The sequence below is a fragment of the Leucopleurus acutus genome (genome assembly GCF_964270905.1).
Source record: "Leucopleurus acutus genome assembly, chromosome: 15".
Classification (NCBI taxonomy): Eukaryota; Metazoa; Chordata; class Mammalia; order Artiodactyla; family Delphinidae; genus Leucopleurus; species Leucopleurus acutus.
The window spans coordinates 33414989-33423921 of record NC_139157.1 but is presented as its reverse complement, the minus strand read 5'-3'; positions in this window follow the sequence as shown (position 1 = coordinate 33423921).

The following is an 8933-nucleotide window of genomic DNA, read 5'->3' as shown; positions in this document are numbered from 1 at the left end:
ACCATCAATCTAAAATATAAAAACACTCATAAACAAAGACAAAATTAAGTTAAAAAATTGTTGTGAAAGTAAGTATTCCGCTATAACATATAGCTTCTATCAGTGTCAGAATCTATTATTTTGCTATTTTGTTGTCCAGTAAAGGGAAAAGTACCTCTGGCAATATCACTTTCTTTATTGTCTCTGCTGATGTTATCCAGAAAGCAGAATATTTACTACTTGTACTAAAGCAGAAAAAAATGTCTGCTGAGGTCTTCTCAGAGGTTTACAATATATTCTAAAGTCTAATTTTGCAGCTAGAGACTTCTGACCCAATTTCACAATCCTGAGAAATTTTATGCCTATGGCAACCATCTTAATCTAATGTGTCAGGCTTTAAATTCAATCACAATCTTATATTCTTCTTCTTTCGTATGAGTTTTCTTTAGCACCTTATCAGTTTTCTCCAAAAAAAAGCAATATTATATGTCAAAATTACAATATACTTTTGGACCTTGTGAGAAGTTTATTATGCAATTATAAACAATGTCCATAACAGCTAAGAGGGTGGATTTAGCATCTGACAGACCTGAAATAGAATTTTTTCCTGGTACTTATTAGCTGTGACTTCAGATAAGCTATTTAAACTCACTGTATTTTAGTTTCCTCTCCAAAAATGGGGAAAATGGAGTAATGTAAGAACTAAATAAATTAACAGATAGAAAGCTCATAAGAGTGCCTGGCAATGATAAGAACTTGGTAAATGTTAACAATTTATATTGAATATTTGCCTTTCTTCTTGTTTGTCTATGATACAGACCATCTTCCTATACACAGGGAATTCCCCATCTAAAACCCCTTGGGAAGAGGGAGAGTCAACTGTCTTATATAGAAGTTTAAATGGCAAGTATTTATGATGCTTGCATATCTAGCCTCCTTTGTACTTAGGCTTAGAAACCAGATGCATGTAGCCCACATTTTAAATTATGAGATAATGATGCAAAGAAATATACACAGAAGTGAATCTATTCTGTAGAAGACCAAGACAACTGTAGCAGCAACAGCCACCTTCCAGGGCAGTAGCAGGGGTCCTGCCTGACAGTGACTTCCAGAATTGTCAGTGGTGTTTCTTGTGGCTTTGAAGGTTCAGCAGTGACAATAGCGGCACAAGAAGTGGCCAGTTTCTGGGGTATGATTTGGCTGCTGCTCTGGTTGTGTGACCTCTGAGTCTGTTCTCCAGCCCCCTTGGCATTTCTTTCAAAACATTCTTTTATCTTGAATCAGCCAGTGTCAGTGTTTGCTGCTTTCAGTGAAGATCCCTCATATAAAATTAGGACCAGAAATGTTTGCGGTCAACAAGCTTAAGGGAAAATAGGGGGTGGGGTGGGAAAAGAGCACATGAACACATGCACGTTGAAACGTCTGAGATTTGTTAACTGGCCTAAAGGCAGAAAAATTCTAGCAAATATTAAAGGGTAGAACTCTAGTGGCCAATGGCATGTGGTACCTGAACCACTAATTAAATTATCCCTTGGGGTTATCTACTATAAAATAACAATTCAAAGCAAGGCTGTGAGGCAACAGTGGCTATTACAGTGAAGTATGAAGGGCAATTCAATGAGTATGAGAGATTTTTTTCCCTAAATGCATGGACATCTTAAAAAAAGTGAATGGCTTGCTCATTTTCAAAATTCTTGGCTTAAGGCACACACAGTCTGTAAATAAGAGAATCTTTATGTCTGTATTAAAAGAAAAAAGAAACCCTATAATCTTTTGTTGCACAGAGCTAATATATTGAAAACTAAACAAAAGTTTGAGTCTGTGCATTGCTGAATTACACTGGGTAAGTTCATTGTTCCACTGACTTTCTTGGATGAAAGTTAGAGCACTGTTTGAAAAAAAAATGTGCCTGTGAACATTGGAATTGAGATGTTTGGAAAATTCAGAGAAGCCTGGGCCTCCAATGCTTTCTGAGCCTCCTTTGCCTGCAGAAAGCTACCACTCCTCTGTTTTGATGTGGTTGCCCCTCTCTTGCTTGTCTCACCTAAGAGATGAATGAAGGAATTGCCAGCAGGAAGCCAGTTCTACTCATGTCCCTATCCCAATAGTTCCCTCATCTTTAAATCAATCAGAAAAGTTAGATCCCAGCATGCTTTGGGGCACAATTACAAACTCAGATCTTACAAAGCTTTGTGCATACATGCATGCACACACACACACACACACACACACACACACACAAACACATAAAGAGTTGTAAGAACTTGCAAATTTGTGTAGTAAAAATCTAATGAACATATGTGGGACTGTTTTCTGAGGGTCTAGATTAGAAGTGACCTGTAGACAAAATCTGCTCAACTAACTGTGTTTATAAAGAAAATTTTATTGGAGCACAACTTTGCTTTTTCAATTACATATTGTTTATGGCTGCTTGATCATTACAACAGCAGAGTTTAATTGTTGTGATAGAGACTGTCCCACCTGAAAAGCCAAAAATCTTTACTATCTAGACCTTTCCAGAAAAAGTCTGCTGACCCCCTGTTTAAGAGAAGAGAACAAAGTTTTGAATCAGCCTGGACTTATTCATTTGGGTTGGCCACACTGGCAATTCTGCCAACGTGCTGCTTGAGCTGTTGGAAGTAATCTGAATTTTTAACTTCTCTTTTGCATTAGACTCAGTAGTGACAGACTCTACATTATGTTAGGGGCCAGAAATTCCTCCAGTATGATAGCGCAGAAAAAACAGTCTCAGGATTGAAGATGTTGGACATTTTGGAGTGGAATTAGGGTATATGAAGCACTCACTTCCTCCCTAATCTGTCACGTACTCCACCCATGTAAATCTACAGAAGCCTGTAGGAATATTTCATTTTCCGAGGCAAAATGGGGCTGGTTACCATAAAAGGTAGTAGGACTATCTTAGAAACTGTATTGGGCATACACACAGGTGTTGTGGTTGTGCTTTTGTTGTTGTTTTGAAGTGGCTAATTGACTATGGAATTTCTAGCACTGAAAGAGATGGACAATTCTTTAAGGCCCTACTTGATTTATATGTACCAAAAACTCGGTCTGAAGAACAGAGGCCCAACTTGAACTCATAAGATCTGAGTCTATTTACAGGTTCTCAGTCCCTGGATTAAGGGAGGTTAGGTCTGTGGAAGGAGGACCTCTTAGTAACAGCCCAATACACAGAATACCATTAACCAGGATATTTGTGCTCTGTGGAAAGAGAAATTCCCACATGAATCAGGAATGATTGGACCACAGCCTGAATGAACACTGGTTTTAGGGGACTAAGTATGCTGACGAGCCACTGGGAAGAGTTAAGATTTAAGGAAGTTATTGATAAATAGAATTCTGACCTATGCATACCTCCCATTAGGCTCAGATAAATCCATCTGTATTCATTAGGATTGTGTATGCCTGCAAATAATATAATAGCCCAACTAGTTTGATTTAAATAAGGAAGCATTCATGTTACACTTATCCCAAGAGGTGTGGAGGTAGCAGATGTCAATGAGTTGAATAGTTCTGTGGTGTCAGAGGTTATGGCTCTGTTTCCCTTTGCCATTCCCTCATGTCAAAGGACAACCCTTGCAGTTCCTACCTCTACATTCATGTTCAAGACAAGGTCAACGTAAGGAAAAAAGGCTAACCTTCTGCCTATTTCCCCTTTTATAAAGCAAATAATTTTCCAAGAAATAACATCAATTTGACTCTGCTAAGAGATCATTTCTAGGATTGTGTAGTATGTATTCACCCTGACAATAAGAAAGTATAGGAAAAACAAGGAAGGTTTATAATGATACATTCAGTTGGGCTGGGTTCATTGCTCTCCTGAATTAAAATGAGGACATTAGCAAGGATGGAGTGGGGCATGGATGTTAAGGTATCAAACAATAAACTCTGCCACAACATGCCATATTTATTTTACCAGATCTTGAGTGTATTATTAGAATACATGTATTTAATAACTAGCAACACCTCCTATTTACCCGTCTGAACCATGAAATATAGGTTACTATAGTACGGAGGGCCAAATTAAATGCCCTGGAGCTTTCCCTTCCTAGCAAGGTAATAACTTGAAAGCAACACCCTCTCCCTGGGGGGAATTAATCATCATCAAACCGTCATCAAAGACTTGAAAGGACCCCAGGAAGCCCACCAAGGCACCATGCTTCCTTTTTAATGCTGGGAGATGTAAGATACAATGTTTTGTCCTGTCCTTTCAAAAGGATCTACTGGCATGTCCCCCAGATTTCACTAACACAGAGACCCCTGAATTTTAGTAGTTTATTTCTCCCCTTTGGGAGCTCATTTGTGTAATCAGGGCTTCTGATTTAGTTGCCTCTTATTGCTTATGTGGCCCCTTTAGGATGCTGTCATTGATATATAGGAAAACATTATCCTGTTCTGTGGAATGTCTAGATGTTCCAGGTCCCCTCAAGCTACATTGTGATAGAGCATGTGTGAGAGAATGAACATAGATGAGGGACAAGATTGCAAATGTGTATGCCAAGAATCAGATCAGTGTCCTTAATTGTTTTAGATTTGAGAGCTTGATTAATCACAGTCACCATGTGTATGTGTGTGTGCACAAAGACAACCCCAGTATAGAAAGAGATTTATTTCTAACAATTCCTGTATAGTTGGTTACATGGGCTTTGGATTATTCCTAAATAAAAATATATTGTATTCTTCTTTTAAATAGATTTTTTTTATTTATTTATTTATTCAATTTTGGCTGTGTTGGGTCTCTGCTGCTGCTTGCTGGCTTTCTCTAGTTGAGGAAAGTGGGGGCTACTCTTCGCTGCAGTGTGCAGGCTTCTTTTTTTTTTAACATCTTTATTGGAGTATAATTGCTTTACAATGGTGTGTTAGTTTCTGCTTTATAACAAAGTGAACCAGTTATACATATACATATATCTCCATATCTCTTCCCTCTTGCGTTTCCCTCCCTCCCACCCTCCCTAACCCACCCCTCTAGGTGGTCACAAAGCACCGAGCCGATCTTTCCTGTGCTATGTGGCTGCTTCCCACTAGTATCTATTTTACGTTTGGTAGTGTATATATGTCCATGCCAGTCTCTCACTTTGTCCCAGCTTACCCTTCCCCCTCCCCGTATCCTCAAGTGCATTCTCTAGTAGGTCTGTGTCTTTATTCCCATCTTGCCAGTAGGTTCTTCAGACCTTTTTTTTTTTCTTTTTTTGGATTCCATATATATGTGTTAACATAGGGTATTTCTTTTGCTCTTTCTGACTTGCTTCACTCTATATGACAGTCTCTATGTCCATCCACCTCACTACAAATAACTCAGTTTCGTTCCTTTTTATGGCTGAGTAATATTCCATTGTATATATGTGCCACATCTTCTTTATCCATTCATCTGTCGATGGACACTTAGGTTGCTTCCATGTCCTGGCTATTATAAATAGAGCTGCAGTGAACATTTTGGTACATGACTTTTTTTGAATTATGGTTTTCTCAGGGTATATGCCCAGTAGTGGGATTGCTGGGTCACATGGTAGTTCTATTTGTAGTTTTTTAAGGAACCTCCAAACTGTTCTCCACAGTGGCTGTATCAATTTACATTCCCACCAACAGTGCAAGAGGGTTCCCTTTTCTCCACACCCTCTCCAGCATTTATTGTTTGTAGATTTTTTGATGATGGCCATTCTGACCAGTGTGAGATGATATCTCATTGTAGTTTTGATTTGCATTTCTCTAATGATTAATGATGTTGAGCATTCTTTCATGTGTTTGTTGGCAATTTGTATATCTTCTCTGGAGAAATGTCTACTTTGGTGTTCTGCCCATTTTTGGACTGGGTTGTTTGTTTTTTTGATATTGAGCTACATGAGTTGCTTGTATATTTTGGAGATTAATCCTTTGTCAGCTGCTTGGTTTTCAAATATTTTCTCCCATTCTGAGGGTTGTCTTTTTGTCTTGTTTATGGTTTCCTTTGCTGTGCAAAAGCTTTGAAGTTTCGTTAGGTCCCATTTGTTTATTTGTGTTTTTATTTCCATTGCTGTAGGAGGTGGGTCAAAAAGGATCTTGCTGTGACTTACGTCATAGAGTGTTCTATGTTTTCCTCTAAGAGTTTGATGGTGTCTGGCCTTACATTTAGGTTTTTAATCCATTTTGAGTTTATTTTTGTGTATGGTGTTAGGGAGTGTTCTAATTTCATTCCTTTACATGGAGCTGTCCAATTTTCCCAGCACCACTTATTGAAGAGGCTGTCTTTTCTCCACTGTATATTCTTGCCTCCTTTATCAAAGATAAGGTGACCATATGTGCGTGGGTTTATCTCTGGGCTTTCAATCCTGTTCCATTGATCTATATTTCTATTTTTGTGCCAGTACCATACTGTCTTGATTACTGTAGCTTTGTATATAGTCTGAAGTCAGGGAGGCTGATTCCTCCATCTCCGTTTTTCTTTCTCAAGATTGTTTTGGCTATTCAGCGTCTTTTGTGTTTCCATACAAATTGTGAAATTTTTTGTTCTAGTTCTCTGAAAAGCGTCAGTGGTAGTTTGATAGGGATTGCAATGAATCTGTAGATTGTTTTGTGTAGTAGAGTCATTTTCACAATGTTGATTCTTCCAAACCAAGAACATGGTATATCTCTCCATCTATTTGTATCGTTTTTAATTTCTTTCATCAGTGTCTTATAATTTTCTGCATACAGGTATTCTGTCTCCTTAGGTAGGTTTATTCCTAGATATTTTATTCTTTTTGTTGCAATGGTAAATGGGAGTGTTTTCTTAATTTCACTTTCAGATTTTTCATCTTTAGTGTATAGGAATGCAAGAGATTTCTGTGCATTAATTTTGTATTGTGCTACTTTACCAAATTCATTGATTAGCTCGAGTAGTTTTCTAGTAGCATCTTTAGGAATCTCTATATATAGTATCATGTCATCTGCAAACAGTGACAGCTTTATTTCTTCTTTTCCAATTAGGATTCCTTTTATTTCTTTTTCTTCTCTGATTGCTGTGGCTAAAACTTCCAAAACTATTTTGAATAATACTGGTGAGAGTGGGCAACCTTGTCTTGTTCCTTATCTTAGTGGAAATGGTTTCAGTTTTTCACCATTGAGGAGGATATTGGCTGTGGGTTTGTCATATATGGCCTTTATTATGTTGAGGAAAGTTCCCTCTATGCCTACTTTCTGGAGGGTTTTTATCATAAATGGGTGTTGAATTTTGTTGAAAGCTTTCTCTGCATCGATTGAGATGATCATATGGTTTTTCTCCTTCAATTTGTTAATATGGTGTATCACATTGATTGATTTGCGTATATTGAAGAATCCTTGCATTCCTGGGATAAACCCCACTTGGTCATGGTGTATGATCCGTTTAATGTGCTGTTGGATTCTGCTTGCCTGTATTTTGTTGAGGACTTTCGCATCTATGTTCATCAGTGATATTGGTCTGTAGTTTTCTTTCTTTGTGACATCATTGTCTGGTTTTGGTATCAGAATGATGTTGGCCTCGTGGAATGAATTTGGGAGTGTTCCTCCCTCTGCTATATTTTGGAAGAGTTTGAGAGGGAAAGGTGTTAGCTCTTCTCTAAATGTTTGATAGAATTCGCCTGTGAAGGCATCTGGTCCTGTGCTTTTGTTTGTGTGAAGATTTTTAATCACACTTTCAATTTCAGTGCTTGTGATTGGTCTGTTCATATTTTCTATTTCTTCCTGGTTCAGTTTTGGAAGGTTGTGTATTTCTAAGAATTTTTCCATTTCTTCCAGATTGTCCATTTTATTGGCATATAGTTGCTTGGAGTAATCTCTCATGATCTTTTGTATTTTTGCAGTGTCAGTTGTTGCTTCTCCTTTTTCATTTCTAATTCTATTGATTTGAGTGTTCTCCCTTTTTTTCTTAACAAGTCTAGCTAATGGTTTATCAGTTTTGTTTATCTTCTCAAATTACCAGCTTTTAGTTTTATTGATCTTTGCTATCGTTTCCTTCATTTCTTTTTTATTCATTTCTGATCTGATTTTTATGATTTCTTTCCTTCTGCTAACTTTGGGGTTATTTTGTTCTCCTTTCTCTAATTGCTTTAGGTATAAGTTTAGGTTGTTTATTTGAGATGTTTCTTAAGGTAGGCTCGTATAGCTCTAAACTTCCCTCTTAGTACTGCTTTTGCTGCATCCCATAGGTTTTGGGTCGTTGTGTTTTCACTGTCTCTTGTTTTTAGGTATTTTTTTTTATTTCCTCTTTGATTTCTTCAGTGATCTCTTGGTTATTAAGTAGTGTGTTTTTTAGCCTCCATGTGTTTGTATTTCTTACATATTTTTTCCTGTAATTGATATCTACTCTTATAGCGTTGTGGTCGGAAAAGATACTTGATACGATTTCAATTTTCTTAAATTTACCAAGGCTTGATTTGTGACCCAAGATATGATCTATCCTGGAGAATGTTCCATGAGCACCTGAGAAGAAAGTGTACTCTGTTGTTTTTGGATGGAATGTCCAATAAATATCAATTAAGTCCATCTTGTTTAATGTATCATTTAAAGCTGTATTTCCTTATTTATTTTCATTTTGGATGATCTGTCCATTGGTGAAAGTGGGGTGTTAAAGTCCCCTACTATGATTGTGTTACTGTCATTTCCACTTTTATGACTGTTAGCATTTGCCTTGTGTATTGAGGTGCTCCTATGTTGGGTGCATAAATATTTACAATTGCTATATCTTCTTCTTGGATTGATCTGTTGATCATTATATAATGTCCTTCTTTGTCTCTTATAATAGTCTTTGTTTTAAAATCTATTTTGTCTGATATGAGAATTGCTACTCCCACTTTCTTTTGATTTCCATTTGCATGGAATATCTTTTTCCATCCCCTCACTTTCAGTCTGTATGTGTCCCTAGGTCTGAAGTGGGTCTCTTGTAGACAGCATATATACGGGTCTTGTTTTTGTATGCATTCAGCCAGTCTTTGTCTTTTGGT